Source organism: Schistocerca nitens, chromosome 6, assembly GCF_023898315.1.
Source record: "Schistocerca nitens isolate TAMUIC-IGC-003100 chromosome 6, iqSchNite1.1, whole genome shotgun sequence".
In the NCBI taxonomy this organism is placed as follows: domain Eukaryota; kingdom Metazoa; phylum Arthropoda; class Insecta; order Orthoptera; family Acrididae; genus Schistocerca; species Schistocerca nitens.
In genome coordinates, this window is record NC_064619.1 from 205955702 (window position 1) to 205973906 (window position 18205).

An 18205-nucleotide genomic window follows, 5' to 3' on the forward strand; every position below is an offset into this window, starting at 1 on the left:
AAACTTTTTTATTTGCTGCAGTCGTATCGCGGACAAAGATTACACGGTTCTTTCGAAAGCAACACCGAAACAGCTTTTTAATGATGATTGCCCTATAAAACTTCCGCATTCCTCAGCAAATTCTAATAAACGTTGTTAATTGTTTTCCTTACTCTTGTATTTATACTCAAATAAGCGATAGTATTGAATAACCAAACACACGAAATTATTGCTATTCTTATGCTTGAGTACTGTGTTTGAGGCAGTCTATATTTCACTATAGACAGTTACGATCTGCAACTTTAACTTACTTCAAGTTTCCAACATTGGTGGCTCCTCATATCATTTTTTAAATCTCTTAACTTCGTTGTAATGCTTTATGGAACCGACGGAGTTGCATTATTCTTCCATATTAATTTTGTATAAAAATTCGTTATGCTGTGCTCCTCAGCTACAACGAAACACATTTTCATCTGCACCACCAAAAAATGTTAAGAAGTGTGATACGTTTCAACAGTGTATATATTTTACAATAATGAAGGTTTGGTGTATACAATTTTGATTTTAAAGTGTGATTGATGATGGCGTAAAGTTTCGAAATTAGTTGCAACATAATGAAGTTCGTATCAGTTTTTGATTCTCTACACTAAAGTATGTATTGTATATAATGCTAAAATTGCGCTGTTTCTGAATGCAATATTGGTGTGCAATGTAACTATTAAGTTATTGGCGTTTTTATCAGCGTATAAATTAAGGTGTTACTGGTACGGGTTCGCACGTTATGTATAACAACACGGGAAAATAGATGGACTCGGGTCAGGAAATACGTGTGATTCGATTAAGCTGATTATAATTTAAATGTGTGCTATTAAAAAGCTAGAGAAGTATTTTAAATATGAAAGGGACGGGCTATTATATATGGTTACAGCACGAAGTTTTATCTTGACGCGGAATTAACTCATAAATGAACCGTAATCTTTGTATTGTACACACATCCAGAGCCCGCGCGTGAAGTTCGTTAAAGGGGGTAGGACGTCAATCTGGCCGACTTGGAGCAGGAGAGGCACCACGCGACATTTTAATTTCCACTGTCTATACTTTTACAAATAAATGCATAAACCTTTGTCAGCATGGCCAGGAATGGTTCAGGATTCACGCTCATAGCAGTGGAAGTTAAAAAATATAACTATATATATATATATATATATATATATATATATATATATATATATATATATATATATATATGTGAAATGTCATCATTTTTTCACTTAGTATTGGCTGCATTCGTTGTCATAGGTACACTTTTCTTCATAAGTGTAGGAGATTCTTCGATGAACTTTGCACAGCATACAAACCATACTTACAGGTGTATGAAACTCTAGAACTTTCCAAATCTATTAAAAACTGTGCTAAAAATTGAGATAATTAACCATAAAATTTGAGTTTTTTCTAAACATGAAGTTTAAAATGTAACAGCTGATTCATTTTTTCATTAATTAAATAAATTCTAGAGTTTCATACACCTGTAAGTATGGTTTGTATGCTGTGCAAAATTCATCGAAAAATCTTTCTTACATGTGAAGAAAAGTGTAACTATAGCAACAAATGCAGCCAATAGTAAGTGAAAAAATGATGAAACTTCACAAGTAAAAAAAATTTTTTTTGTACTTTTGAACTTACATTGCTATGAGTTTGAATCCTGAATCTTTCCTGGTCGTGTTGACAAAGATTTATGAATTTATTTGTAGAAAGGATTGACAGTGGAAATTAAAATGTCGTGTGGTGCCTCTCCTGCTCCAAGTCGGCCCGTTTGACGTCCTACCCCTCTTAATATATAGTTCGTGTATAATGACTGAATTTAACTACATGAAAGATATTAGAACTAATGTGGAATAGACTGCTCGTTGCACTATTCTGGGATGAAAGTTCTGGCGTTCTTATCATGTTCACTGTAGGTATACGTATAGCACTGCATACCACTTTACACTAATCAGCAACTAACTTCGGCTGTACTTCATCGGCGGTGAGAACGAAAAGATTTCCATTAAATACAGATATATAATTGTATTACAAGGGATAAAGAACAGACTACAAAGGCGGAATGCTGCGATTCGTTGCAACTTCGTACTCTTATTCCCGTAACTGCCATGTTCAACTGGAATTAGATTAATGGTACCATAGCAGAAGCTGCGTGAGAATTAGTAGAATTTTCAACAGTGAAATCTGTGTTTGACATAAAAGATAATAACGGTAAATTCAAATAGGAGTAAACGAGGAAAACAGCTGCTCATCAACCAAAACGGGAGACGCCTCAGTTTTTAAAATCGATGTTCCCAATTTGCAAGTGTGGTTACTAGCATGACGTGACGAAATCATCATACGTATAGATCCAGAGGTCGCCAAGGGAATTTTATGGAACCGTTATTGTTTACTGTAAATAAAAAGGCTAGTTTCCTTTGCTTGTTTTCACTTTATTATCTTGTATGGTGTTAAATTTTGGAGAAATTCTTTGCACTCATCCAGAAGATACAGAGTGTTTATAAGTTAGTTATACCAAAGTAACCTTTAATTGTGAAAAGCGTAAATTACTTACGGAAGTTTCGAATAAGCACTGAATGCAGTATGTCTTCAAATTTTATTTCGGCCTAACTCTGTTAGCTCCCCCATGAACCATGGACCTTGCCGTTGGTGGGGAGGCTTGCGTGCCTCAGCGATACAGATGGCCGTACCGTAGGTGCAACCACAACGGAGGGGTATCTGTTGAGAGGCCAGACAAACGTGTGGTTCCTGAAGAGGGGCAGCAGCCTTTTCAGTAGCTGCAAGGGCAATAGTCTGGATGATTGACTGATCTGGCCTTGTAACAATAACCAAAACGGCCTTGCTGTGCTGGTACTGCGAACGGCTGAAAGCAAGGGGAAACTACGGCCGTAATTTTTCCCGAGGGCATGCAGCTTTACTGTATGATTAAATGATGATGGCGTCCTCTTGGGTAAAATATTCCGGAGGTAAAATAGTCCCCTATTCGGATCTTCGGGCGGGGACTACACAAGTGAATGTCGTTACCAGGAGAAAGAAAACTGGCGTTCTACGGATCGGAGCGTGGAATGTCAGATCCCTTAATCGGGCAGGTAGGTTAGAAAATTTAAAAAGGGAAATGGATAGGTTAAAGTTAGATATAGTGGGAATTAGTGAAGTTCGGTGGCAGGAGGAACAAGACTTCTGGTCAGGTGATTACAGGGTTATCAACACAAAGTCAAATAGGGGTAATGCAGGAGTAGGTTTAATAATGAATAGGAAAATAGGAATGCGGGTAAGCTACTACAAACAGCATAGTGAACGCATTATTGTGGCCAAGATAGATACGAAGCCCACACCTACTACAGTAGTACAAGTTTATATGCCAACTAGCTCTGCAGATGACGAAGAAATTGAAGAAATGTATGATGAAATAAAAGAAATTATTCAGATAGTGAAGGGAGACGAAAATTTAATAGTCATGGGTGACTGGAATTCGAGTGTAGGAAAAGGGAGAGAAGGAAACGTCGTAGGTGAATATGGATTGGGGCTAAGAAATGAAAGAGAAAGCCGCCTGGTAGAATTTTGCACAGAGCACAACTTAATCATAGCTAACACTTGGTTTAAGAATCATGATAGAAGGTTGTTATACATGGAAGAACCCTGGAGATACTAAAAGGTATCAGATAGATTATATAATGGTAAGACAGAGATTTAGGAACCAGGTTTTAAATTGTAAGACATTTCCAGGGGCAGATGTGGACTCTGACCACAATCTATTGGTTATGACCTGTAGATTAAAACTGAAGAAACTGCAAAAAGGTGGGAATTTAAGGAGATGGGACCTGGATAAACTGAAAGAACCAGAGGTTGTACAGAGTTTCAGGGAGAGCATAAGGGAACAATTGACAGGAATGGGGGAAAGAAATACAGTAGAAGAGGAATGGGTAGCTTTGAGGGATGAAGTAGTGAAGGCAGCAGAGGATCAAATAGGTAAAAAAACGAGGGCTAGTAGAAATAGTTGGGTAACGGAAGAAATATTGAATTTAATTGATGAAAGGAGAAAATATAAAAATGCAGTAAATGAAGCAGGCAAAAAGGAATACAAACGTCTCAAAAATGAGATCGACAGGAAGTGCAAAATGACTAAGCAGGGATGGCTAGAGGACAAACGTAAGGATGTAGAGGCTTTTCTCACTAGGGGTAAGATAGATACTGCCTACAGGAAAATTAAAGAGACCTTTGGAGAGAGGAGAACCACTTGTATGAATATCAAGAGCTCAGATGGCAACCCAGTTCTAAGCAAAGAAGGGTAGGCAGAAAGGTGGAAGGAGTATATAGAGGGTTTATACAAGGGCGATGTACTTGAGGACAATATTATGGAAATGGAAGAGGATGTAGATGAAGATCAAATGGGAGATACGATACTGCGTGAAGAGTTTGACAGGGCACTGAAAGACCTGAGTCGAAACAAGGCCCCCGGAGTAGAGAACATTCCATTGGATCTACTGACGGCCTTGGGAGAGCCAGTCCTGACAAAACTCTACCATCTGGCGAGCAAGATGTATGAAACAGGTGAAATACCCTCAGACTTCAAGAAGAATATAATAATTCCAATCGCAAAGAAAGCAGGTGTTGACAGATGTGAAAATTACCGGACAATCAGTTTAATAAGCCACAGCTGCAAAATACTAACGCGAATTCTTTACAGACGAATGGAAAAACTGGTAGAAGCGGACCTCGGGGAAGATCAGTTTGGATTCCGTAGAAATACTGGAACACGTGAGGCAATACTGACCTTACGACTTATCTTAGAAGAAAGATTAAGGAAAGGCAAACTTACGTTTCTAGCATTTGTAGGCTTAGAGAAAGCTTTTGACAATGTTGACTGGAATACTCTCTTTCAAATTCTGAAGGTGGCAGGGGTAAAATACAGGGAGCGAAAGGTTATTTACAATTTGTACAGAAACCAGATGGCAGTTATAAGAGTCGAGGGACATGAAAGGGAAGCAGCGGTTGGGAAGGGAGTAAGACAGGGTTGTAGCCTCTCCCCGATGTTATTTAATCTGTATAATGAGCAATCAGTAAAGGAAACAAAAGAAAAATTCGGAGTAGGTATTAAAATCCATGGAGAAGAAATAAAAAGTTTGAGGTTCGCCGATGACATTGTAATTCTGTCAGAGACAGCAAAGGACTTGGAAGAGCAGTTGAACGGAATGGATGGTGTCTTGAAGGGAGGATATAAGATGAACATCAAAAAAAGCAAAACGAGGATAATGGAATGTACTCAAATTAAATCGGGTGATACTGAGGGAATTAGATTAGGAAATGAGACACTTAAAGTAGTAAAGGAATTTTGCTATTTGGGGAGCAAAATAACTGATGATGGTCGAAGTAGAGAGGATATAAAATGTAGACTGGCAAGGGCAAGGCAAGCGTATCTGAAGAAGAGAAATTTGTTAACATCGAGTATAGATTTAAGTGTCAGGAAGTCGTTTCTGAAAGTATTTGTATGGAGTGTAGCCATGTATGGAAGTGAAACATGGACGGTAAATAGTTTGGACAAGAAGAGAATAGAAGCTTTCGAAATGTGGTGCTACAGAAGAATGCTGAAGATTAGATGGGCAGATCACATAACTAATGAGGAAGTATTGAATAGGATTGGGGAGAAGAGAAGTTTATGGCACAACTTGACCAGAAGCAGGGTGTTCGTTTCTCCACTTCCGGGAAACGATGACTACCTGCGATAACGGATAACACATCAAGACTTGCTTCATAAAATTTGGGAGGAACCTGATTACAGATGAGACATTAGTCGTGCTACAAAATGTAGCTACACTCACCATTTGTAATTAAAACTTGAAAGATAGATTGCTTTCAGTGCTGCAGTGCTGTGTCAAACACTTTTCGATAACTAATATCTAAAGAGACTGTGCTTGGCTGAAAAAAAAGGAAAGAATGAAGAAATGAGAGGTCGAAATGATCTGCGATGTCAGTCCGCGAATTTCCTGGAGGCCGTTGTTCAGGCGTCTCGGAAATCTAACCGTGCCATCCTTATTTTATAAATTCCACCATGTTATTTGTTATAGACTCATTCGGAAGAAACTGTAGCATTTGTTCAGTGAACACTAGAAGGAAAAACGATACGCACTTGGCTAACATTCCCTTAGGCAGTCATCAGTCTCCTGATGTTCAGTGAACACTAGAAGGAAAAACGATACGCACTTGGCTAACATTCCCTTAGGCAGTCATCAGTCTCCTGATTGGTTTAATATAGCCGGCCACAAATTCCTCTCCTGTACCTATGTCCTCTGTTAATATGCTGGATTTCCGAATCTCAATCTTCCCCCCCCCCCCCGCCCACTCGCAGTCCGGAACAGTGCGACCGCTACGGTCGCAGGTTCGAATCCTGCCTCGGGCATGGATGTGTGTGACGTCCTTAGGTTAGTTAGGTTTAAGTAGTTCTAAGTTCTAGGGGACTGATGACCACAGCAGTTGAGTCCCCACCCCCCCCACCCCCAGTTTTTTCATCTACAGCTCCTTATAGAAGAGTAGAGGCTATTCCCTAATGGGCTATTCCCTAATGCCTTAATAGATGTTCTAACATGCTGCCCCTTCTTCTTTCCAGTGCGTTCCATACGTTCCTTCCTTCATCAATTCCGCCGAGAACCTCCTCATTGCTTATCTTATCAGTCCAGCTGATTTTCGATATTTTTCTGTAGCACCACATCTCAAATGCTTCGTCTCTCTTCCGTTCCCTTTTCCCCACTCTCTCTGATTCACTAACATATAATATTGGACCAAGCGAGGTGGGGCAGTGGTTAGCCGACTGGACTCGCTTTCGGGAGGACGACGGTTCAAACCCGCGTCCGGCTATCCTGATTTAAGTCTGCCATGATTTCCCTTAATCGCTTCAGGCAAATGCCGGGATGGTTCCTCTGAAAGGGCAATATTGCCTTCCTTTCCCATCCTTCTCTAATTCGATGAGACCGCCGGCCAGGGTGGCCGAGCGATTGTAGGCGCTACAGTCTGGAACCGCGCGACCGCTACGGTCGCAGGTTCGAATCCTGCCTCGGGCATGGATGTGTGTGACGTCCTTAGGTTAGTTAGGTTTAAGCAGTTCTAAGTTTAGGGGACTGATGACCTCAGAAGTTAAGTCCCATAGTGCTCAGAGCCATTTGAACCATTTTTCGACGGGACGGATGAAATTACTGTTTGGTCGCCTCCCCCAAATTAACCAACCAACAATATAATGCTTTGCTCCAGATGTACATTCTCAGAAATTTCTTCCTCAAATTGAGATCTATGTTTAATAGTAGACACTTCTCTTGGCCAGGAATGCTCTTTGCTGTTAGTCTAATTTTTATGTTCTCCATGTTTTGCCAACCATTGATTAATTTGCTGCCTACGTAGCAGAATTCCATAGCTTCGTCTGCTGTGTGAGTCCCCATTCTAATGTTCAGTTTCTCGCTCTTCCCTATTTCTACGACTTCTCATTACTTTCATCTTTCTTCGGTTTATTCTGTATCCATATTCTGTACTCGTTAGACTGTTCGTTCCATTCAACATATCCTCAAATTCTTCTTCACGTTCGTAGAGAATATCAATGTCATCAGCAAATCATATCTCCTACATGTTTTCGCACTGAATTTTAATACCGCTCTTGAAGCTTTCCTTTATTTCCGTCATATAATGGTTGGGGAGAGAGACAATGTGGATTCTTGAGATCTGTAGTAATTATCGTCCAGCCGCACTAAATACTGTCTGTCAGAAACTCGCGGAGGCATAGATGCATGCTTGTTAAGATTTTCGTTGCAGTTGTGGAAAATTTTATAAATGTTAATTCTTTTAGCTTTGCTGTACGACTTCGTATTTACCTCTTCTGCCTGCGAGCTAACATCCCAAAGACGTTAGGGCTCACATGCGGTTCCTCTTCGCCGAAATGTCTTCGCACAAACTCGTCTAGGGGTTGAACCAAATGTGTCGCATTACACGTCCTAAATTAGACACTTGTGACCCTTTGGTTAAATTGTCTGGCTGATGGCAAGTTTGCGAAATACAAAGTTAACATAACATGTAATAACAGTAATAATAATATCGGGAACTAAATGATGTAGGCCACACAGTTGCGATTTGGTTAGAATAATGTTTATTCAGAAACTAATAGCGAAAGTGGACGTATTTAGAATTACTGTTACACTCGAGCGCGTATATGTTTGACACAGTTAGATCATTCACAATCTCATAGCAAATTACAAATTCGATACACCACATCGTTAACTAACCAGGCGCGCTGCTGCTCACTGCTCAGAAACGAAGTCCAGCGATACCACACAACGCGAAGTTTTCTAAGTCGTTTCACTTCCTACTTAGGTAAAGACCGACTGTCCGCTTTCGTGTCTCAATCCAAACTGTACCCTTTGGTGTGTCCTGCCGAGCTGAACTCTTCGGTGTCTCGACCAGAATTGTCCTCTTTCGCGTCTGCACCAGCACTCCCTCAGACCATCCACGGCCGCGTTTCCCGCGCGCCATATACCCTCGATCAACTGACTAGGGAAGTTCCCTTTCCTGAAGCCGTCCATCTGATTGGCTACAGCTTATTCTACATTATTTTACACCTCAACATATTTAAATAATCAAAGCTTGACCACGTTCACGTTCTAAATAAAGTAACAATAATATCCATTACGTAATAAACGTTAAATTCTTTTACATAAAATCAGTACAATTTCCTTCTTAACTTTGAATGTCACGGCCAGTAACTTTGCACCAATGGGCTTTCTGATAAATAAATAAAGAACGAAGGTAAGTATTACGCACTAAACTTTACAACTAATATTCTATTATGTAATGATTCAATAAGGTGTCATGCTGCCATCGTTCAATGTGTTTTGTCTGGAGGAAATGATGATCTGATGCTTAACTGAAATTACTGATAATTTAAATTTACTATATCTTTCAAACAAATGAAGTTACAGCATTGATAATTGCAACTTTTGTCATTTCAATAATGCGCTTCTATGTGAAATGTCGATTGTTAAGATCGACTAAAGCGTTCAGATTTTAGCATTCTGGTCTGTATCACAAAACTTGTGAATTTCACTTTAACATTAAATCCTAAACTATTATAGATATGGTCAATATTACAGTTTTTTTTTTTTTTTTTGGATCACTATGAAACTTAATGGAGGATGGCAGACTAAAATTACTGTGGCTTGATTCCCTGCATAACTACAGAGTTAAATAGTTTTCATAAATGTTTCCCTGTATGGCCGATCTTAGGTCCGCCATATTTAACACTGCTACGTCTCCTCGGCCACGAACGGATTCTACTGGGTTTCCCTATGACGTAGGTTCTCGTCTGTCTCACTCGCACACTACAGCGCTTAGGCCTCAATAGAAAATAGACGCCTTTGAGTTTCCCCATCTCGTGGTGAATCTGCGCCCTTTGTGGCACGCGATCCTGGACGACAGGGTTCGTTTCACAATTCCTGTAGGCTGACTCTTTCGGCCATCTATTTAAATGAGAGCGCAGTTCTCGTTAACTCACATCCCCAATGATGTATAACAATGCCAGCGTGGTTGTGCCTGATAATCTATCTTCGGATTGACTTAGTCTCCGAAAAGGTCCGTTTAAAAATGCAAGTCTTCGTCTCATAGGGAGAAGGAAATTATTACGTTGCTCGGTAGTAGAATGAAAACTTGCCATTCCGCTTCTTGTAACTTTTACTTAACACAGTACTGAGACAAAGCAGTTAGATGCGTCTTTCTCGCACGTGATCAGAATACCGACAGACACCGAGATCAGTGAAAAAAGAAATGTGGTACATAAGGAAAATGATAGTTTTGTTCTTCAGATTTATGCCACGTTACTACGATGGTCATACCTCCCTACGATAACTTTGCCGCACGTGGACGGCGCGAATATTTATTTATATGTGTAGGTCATTAAAAAGAGCCTACACGGTCATCGCTTCGTCGAAGTATAGATTGAGCAGTAGGGACGAACGACTACATCCCTGTCTTACACGTTTTTTAATCCGACCACTTCGTTCTTGGTCATCCATTCTTATTGTTTCCTTTTGTTTCATGTACGTACTGCCTGTCTTTCCCTACAGTTTATCATTATTTTCCTCAGAATTTCGAACATCTTGCACCATTTTAGGTAGTCCAACGCATTTTCGAGGTCGACAAATGCTATGAACATAGCTTGGTTTTTCTTCAGCCTTGCTTCCGTTATCAACCACAACGTCAGAACTGCCACTCTGGTGCTTTTACCTTTTCTAAAAACGAACTGATTATCTAACAGATCGTCAGTTTCCTTTTCTATTCTTAAGCCTTCCAAGGTTCTTTTAAATTCTAATACTGAATCCGCTATCTCTTCCCTGTCGACTGCTGTTTCTTCTTCTATCACGTCATCAGACAAATCCTCCCCCTCCTAGAGGCGTCCAATGTACTCTTTCCATGTATCTGTTCCATCATCTGTTATCCAAGGTCTCATCGCAGTTATCTTTATTGTACCTATGTCTTCTACCCAACACCTGCGACTGCCCTTTTTAGAGATGTCCGCTTCTCTTCAACTGAGATGCTTCCTCTACTGTTCCTTATCATTCCTAGAGAATTTTAAACGCAGCTGGTTATTTCTCAGTACTTAAGTGGCCTACTTCCTTCCACATTTTTTCTTTCGGAAGATTCTCTGAAGCTTCAGTTTTCTGTTCATTATTACTAACTTGTGGTCTGAATCTGAATTTGCACCTGGGTACGCTTTACAATACAACATCCGATTTCGGAAACTCTCTCATTTCCTTACCGAGTCTCCAGGACTGTTCCCAGTACATTCCTCTTCTTCTGAATCTTGATCTGAGTATTCGCTGTTACCATCTGAATTTTATTTATTGGTGTTATAAGGTCTGAAAGTAATAAATACACGTTTTCTTGTCTGATAAAATTCATGTTATATCACAGGGTACAGCCAAGATAGTAATAGGGGGATAGAAGCCAAGTTTTACTTTTCGAAATGGAAAATAATAGTCGTGCGGATTTTATTTCATTCTTTTCTTGGTGATAAAGCCAAGTGCTGACCCTTTCGTTCCACAGTTAATTTATATCAATTTCAGCATCACCATTTCATGCCTATGGGGCAGTGTGGCGAAATTAAAGAAGCTCAAACTTTTCAGGAGTATCCCTATTACAACCTTCAAGGAAAACCCCAGAACTGATTACATGACTGAAGAAGAACTGAGAGTCAGTGAAGGTGACATAGGTGATCCAGTATCATAAACTAAGTTCAATAGAGCATTAGAAGACTTCCGATCAGGTAAGGCGTAAGATATAGATAACATAACTTCAGAATTTGTGAAATAATTGGGGGAAGTGCCAACCAAACGACTATTCAAGTGTGTGTATAGAATCTATGAGACTGGAGATAAACCATCCGACTTTCAAAAAAAAAAAAATAATAAATAAATAAAAAAAAATTACTCGCACAGACCGATGACGAAAATAGCGCGTAAGTGCGAGAACTATTCCACAGTCAGCTTAAAAGCTCATGTATTGAAATTGCTAGCAAGAATCTACATCTACATTCTACATTTATACTCCGCAAGCCACCCAACGGTGTGTGGCTGTGGGCACTTTACGTACCACTGTCATTACCTCCCTTTAGTGTTCCAGACGCTTATGGTTCGCGGGAAGAACGACTGTCTGAAAGCCTCCGTGCGCGCTCTAATCTCTCTAATTTTACATTCGTGATCTCCTCGGGAGGTATAAGTAGGGGGAAGCAATATATTCGATACCTCATCCAGAAACGCACCCTCTCGAAACCTGGCGAGCAAGCTACACCGCGATGCAGACCGCCTCTCTTGCAGAGTCTGCCACTTGAGTTTGTTAAACATCTCCGTAACGCTATCACGGTTACCAAATAACCCTGTGACGAAACGCGCCGCTCTTCTTTGGATCTTCTCTATCTCCTCCGTCAACCCGATCTGGTACGGATCCCACACTGATGAGCAATACTCAAGTATAGGTCGAACGAGTGTTTTGTAAGCGACCTCCTTTGTTGATGGACTACATTTTCTAAGGACTCTCCCAATGAATCTCAACCTGGTACCCGCCTTACCAACAATTAATTTTATATTATCATTCCACTTCAAATCGTTCCGCACGCATACTCCCAGATATTTTACAGAAGTAACTGCTACCAGTGTTTGTTCCGCTATCATATAATCATACAATAAAGGATCCTTCTTTCTATGTATTCGCAATACATCACATTTGTCTATGTTAAGGGAAGTTGCCACTCCCAGCACCAAGTGCCTATCCGCTGCAGATCTTCCTGCATTTCGCTACAATTTTCTAATGCTGCAACTTCTCTGTATACTACAGCATCATCCGCGAAAAGCCGCATGGAATTTCCGACACTATCTACTAGGTCATTTATATATATTGTGAAAAGCAATGGTCCCATAACACTCCCCTGTGGCACGCCAGAGGTTACTTTAACGTCTGTAGACGTCCCTCCATTGATAACAACATGCAGTGTTCTGTTTGCTAAAAACTCTTCAATCCAGCCACACAGCTGGTCTGATATTCCGTAGGCTCTTACTTTGTTTATCAGGCGACAGTGCGGAACTGTATCGAATGCCTTCCGGAAGTCAAGAAAAATAGCATCTACCTGGGAGCCTGTATCTAATGTTTTCTGGGTCTCATGAACAAATAAAGCGAGTTGGGTCTCACACGATCGCTGTTTCCGGAATCCATGTTGATTCCTACAGAGTAGATTCTGGGTTTCCAAAAATGACATGATACTTGAGCAAAAAACATGTTCTAAAATTCTACAATAGATCGACGTCAGAGATATAGGTCTATAGTTTTGCGCAGCTGCTCGACGACCCTTCTTGAAGACTGGGACTACCTGTGCTCTTTACCAATCATTTGGAACCTTCCGTTCCTCTAGAGACTTGCGGTACACGGCTGTTAGAAGGGGGGCAAGTTCTTTCGCGTACTCTGTGTAGAATCGAATTGGTATCCCGTCAGGTCCAGTGGACTTTCTTCTGTTGAGTGATTCTAGTTGCTTTTCTATTCCTTGGACACTTATTTCGATGTCAGCCATTTTTTCGTTTGTGCGAGGATTTAGAGAAGGAACTGCAGTGTGGTCTTCCTCTGTGAAACAGCTTTGGAAAAAGGTGTTTAGTATTTCAGCTTTACGCGTGTCATCTTCTGTTTCAATGCCAACTTCATCCCTGAGTGTCTGGATATGCTGTTTCGAGCCACTTACTGATTTAACGTAAGACCAGAACTTCCTAGGATTTTCTGTCAAGTCGGTACATAGAATATTACTTTCGAATTCACTGAACGCTTCACGCATAGCCCTCCTTACGCTAACTTTGACATCGTTTAGCTTCTGTTTGTCTGAGAGGTTTTGGCTGCGTTTAAAATTGGAGTGGAGCTCTCTTTGCTTTCGCAGTAGTTTCCTAACTTTGTTGTTGTACCACGGTGGGTTTTTCCCGTCCCTCACAGTTTTACTCGGCACGTACCTATCTAAAACCCATTTTACGATTGCCTTGAACTTTTTCCATAAACACTCAACATTGTCAGTGTCGGAACAGAAATTTTCGTTTTGATCTGTTAGGTAGTCTGAAATCTTCAGACCCTCACATCAAGATGGTAGGTGGTTGCGGTGAATGAAGCGTGTGTTGTAACTCCAAGACCGTCAACGTCAACATGATGGAGTTACAACATCCGCTCCATTCACAGCAAACCGCGTACCATCTTGATATGCAGAAGAATGAAAATGAAATTGAGCAGCAATTAGATGATGATCAGTTTGGCTTTAGGAAAGACAGAGGCACCGAAAGAGAGTTCTGACGTTGTGTTTGATAGTGGAAGCAATACTAAACAAAATCACGTTCACCGAATCTGTCGATCTAGAAAAAGCGTTCGACAAATGCAAACGTCGAAGGAGTTCTACATTCTCATACGAATATGTGTAAAATATAGTTAAGCACAGATAGTATATAAGAACCAAGAAGGTATCATAAGAATGAGAGACCAAGAATAAAGTACTTGCATTAAAAAGGATGCAGTCTTTCTCCCTTACTGTTCAATCCATGCAATTGATAAGAAGAAGGAACAGGATAATAGAACATCTGTTAAGACACCGAGTAATAGCTTCCATGGTACTAGATGGAGCTGTACATGGTAAAAACTGTAGAGGAAGATTGAAAAAAAATCGCAGTATCGACTGTCGATGCAGTATGTCGAGATATGCTCCAGCAGTAACTCTTCTCTTTCAAGCACATTTGTTCGTAAACATTTGGTTTAGTACAACGTGGAGGGTGTTCACTTTGCAAATGTTTCTGCATGGTTTTAAAAACGGACACAAACAATCTCGACCGTAAAAACATTTGTTTTGGTAGTAACCGGTTTCGATCAGTTTCTGACCATCTTCAGACCCTCAGATCAAGATGGTAGGCGGTTGCGGTGAATGAAGCGGGTGTTGTAACTCCAAGACCGTCAACGTCAACGTGATGGAGTTACAACATCCGCTCCATTCACCGCAACCGCCTACCATCTTGATCTGAGGGTCTGAAGATGGTCAGAAACTGATCGAAACCGGTTACCACCAAAACAAATATTTTTGTGATCGAGACTGTTTGTATTCATTTTAAAAGACTTTTAGCCAGACCGCTTTTCTCCACGAGAGATATTTTCCGAAATTATTGTTTCTGCATTATAGTTAGTTCTACATCGGCATTTTACCTTCACAACCAGGCCAAGCCATCGATTCTAACAGAAAAAAGTTTCATTTTCTGTTCTGAACCCCATGTTTCAGTCATGTCTGGCCATCAAGCGGAAAATCTACAACAGAGGCTTCCTCTGGATATTGACTTTGAGATACTGTGTGTTGGGACATACATATCTTTGGTAATTACAAAGCTACATAGTGTATCATGTACATAAATATCTAAGTGTAAAATTGCAACCAAACCATATTTTGTGTGGCTTTATTTGGTTTATTAAGTGTGGAACGTAGCACTGATGCCTGTTGTGCTACGAATCGCAACCACTTAGAAACATTATTTCTTACTTCTTTTAGTTCATCTCGTCTCGTAAGTTAAGGAACTATATCATGAGGAGTTAATTGCAATGTCAATACGAATGTTCTTATTTGTTTATCACATAGTGCAAAATTCCTTTACAGGAAACTTTAATCCGCTGCAATATGTGCGAGCAGAGAATAAAACAGCAAAAAGTGAAACTTCTTTTAATTAGCAAGACAGAACCGATTAATTGTATATTATTACCTTCGGCCGTCTCGGGCACTGCCCTACATTATACTTTTAATGGAAATTTGTCCGCGTGTTTACATGTCCCTATCATGTTGCACATGTTATATATGATCGTTTCTTGAGCGTGCGGAATGTTAACGAACCACCGTAAGTTATTAGACGGCCGCGAGAGACTAATCCAGTTTCAGCAACTTTTAATTGCTGTTTCCACGAGCGAACTGGTGTGAAAAGAAATGAGAGCAACATCATCCACAGTTATATGATCTGTGAACTACTTCCCCTCACATACAAGTCCCTGTTTCTTTACGTTCCATGTACTGAAACTACCCTTTTGTCACTTGTATGCTCTTACGATCTAGATAAGTAAATATATCACGTATTGGTCTGCGATCCTTGTGAATATTTTGTGAATAATCTGTCTAGATCGCTTGAAAATATTTTTATTTATTACGCCGTTGAGGGTACAGTCATTATTAGATATGTGCGAATGAATAAGGAACATAGAGAGGGACAAGCGTTTGTTGTGCAACATCAAGCTACAAAATATGATGGAGTCGTGAACTACCTGTGGGAAAGTAACTGGTTCTTGCGCAAAACGACGCTGCTTTCCAATATATTTTAATATATCATCATATCATTTTATTGTTTACAATCCGTTTTACATGTCTAAGCTTTTTGGTACATTGTTTGAATAAGCTGTAATTCACGGGACACAGTTTTTTATTTATCGCACATGAGGAATTATATGAGCAGGTACTACATATATAATGAAGTTAATGCAAAATGGAATGTAGTGGAATTAAGTCGGGTGATGCTGAGAGAATTAGATTAGGAAATGAGAAGCTTAAAGTAGTAAATGAATTTTGCTATTTGGGGAGCAAAATAACTGATGATGGTCGAAGTAGAGAGGATATAAAACGTAGACTGGCAATGGCAAGGAAAGCGTTTCTGAAGAAGAGAAATTTTTTAACATCCAGTATAGATTTAAGTGTCAGGAAGTCGTTTTTGAAAGTATTTGTATGGAGTGTAGCCATGTATGGAAGTTAAACATGGACGATAAATAGTTTGGACAAGAAGAGAACAGAAGCTTTCGAAACGTGGTGCTACAGACGAATGCTGAAGATTAGATGGGTAGATCACATAACTAATGAGGAGGTACTGAATAAAATTGGGGAGAAGAGGAGTTTGTGGCACAACTTGACTTGAAGAAGGTATCGGTTGGTAGGACATGTTCTGAGGCATGAAGGGATCACCAATTTAGTATTGGAGGGCAGCGTGGAGGGTAAAAATCCTAGAGAGAGACCAAGAGATGAATACACTAAAGAGATTCAGAAGGATGTAGGTTGCAGTATTTACTGGGAGATGAAGAAACTTGCACAGGTTGGAGTAGTAAGGAGAGCTGCATCAAACCAGTCTCAGGACTGAAGATCACAACAACAACAATGCAAAATTTATTTAATGGTACAGTTCATATGGTTGTTGTACATTCGACGGTTGGATTCCGTCGCCCTCAGTGCCTATTCACTAGACTGGCCTGGACCGTTCCTGTTGCTAGACTGATAGTTTGCCCACCACCTATATACTGTTCCTCATAGACCGGAAGGTGGACACTATACACATGGCAAACGATTCGTTTTTTGAAACTTTATGACTGTTAAAACTGCTTACCGGACCGAGACTCGAACTAGGAATCTTTGCGTTTTGCGGGAAAAGTGGTCATTCTGGAAACATCCTCCAGGCTCTGGCTAAGCCATGTACGCACAATATTCTTTTTTCGAGGAATGCTAATGCTGCAAGTTTCGCAGCATAAATTCTGACAAGTTTGGAAGGTAGGAGATGTATAAGCGTAAGTAAAGCGGTGAAGACGTGTCGTGACTCGTGCTTCGATGGCTTCGTCAGCAGAGCACTTGCACGCAAAGAGGAAAGGTTCGGAATTCGAGTCTCAGCCTGGCACGCACTTGTAATCTGAAAGAAATTTCCTGTAACCGCACACACCGCTAGAAAGCGAGAACTTCATTCTACCACCTGTTGTGTTACTACTTTGTATCTACAAGATCTCTTCTGTGTGTGTGTGTGTGTATATGTGTGTGTGTGTGTGTGCGCGCGCGCCCGCGAGCGTCTTCATCATCGTACTCATTTCGCCCTGTGGATCGTCGTGACGTTCGTCTCGTTGCTTTCGTCTCGCCGCCTCCACCTACGTCACTGCCGCTCCAGCCGTCGTCGACATTGTCGTCTTCATCTGTTGCTTGTCATCACCTAGAAAACTACTCCCTTCACCTCAGAGCCACATTTTCACCAGTATTCACTATCTACTATTTCCTGTACTCTTGTCGCAATATGACTATTCCTACTTCCTGTTGTCATCCACACCGACTTGAGAAAAGTCATGGCATAGCAATATGCACATAAAACATTTAACACGTCAGCCTCAGTTGTAAATAGAAACCAGTCTTTACTTAGGATTTAGCCACTATAATACGGCTTTCTTCAGAAGGTATTTACACTAAACTATGGCATTCCAAAGTTTGGCCATGTCAAGTATAAAACTATAGCACCGTAGCACCCAGTCATAAATCTACATTACTCAGCTGAAGAAATACTGCAGGCCCCACTGCGCGGACGAGGTTGGTACGCCGCGAGAGCTGCGCCGGACCTAACCGCGGCGAACAGCTGTATACCGAGCACCGCACATATCAGCCTCAAGAAGAATTTGGTCCACTCGTTAAAGAATACTAATGACAAATTATCTCCTTCTGGGGTGTACAAAATCACCTGTAGTGATTGCCCGAGGTATTACATAGGCCAGACAGGGAGAGCCCTCTCAGCTATATATTAAGAACATATACCCACGAAAAGTGGTGATGGCACGCGTGGCTCGACTTTTGCCGAGCACCTTGCTCAATTGGCTCATGCTCCCA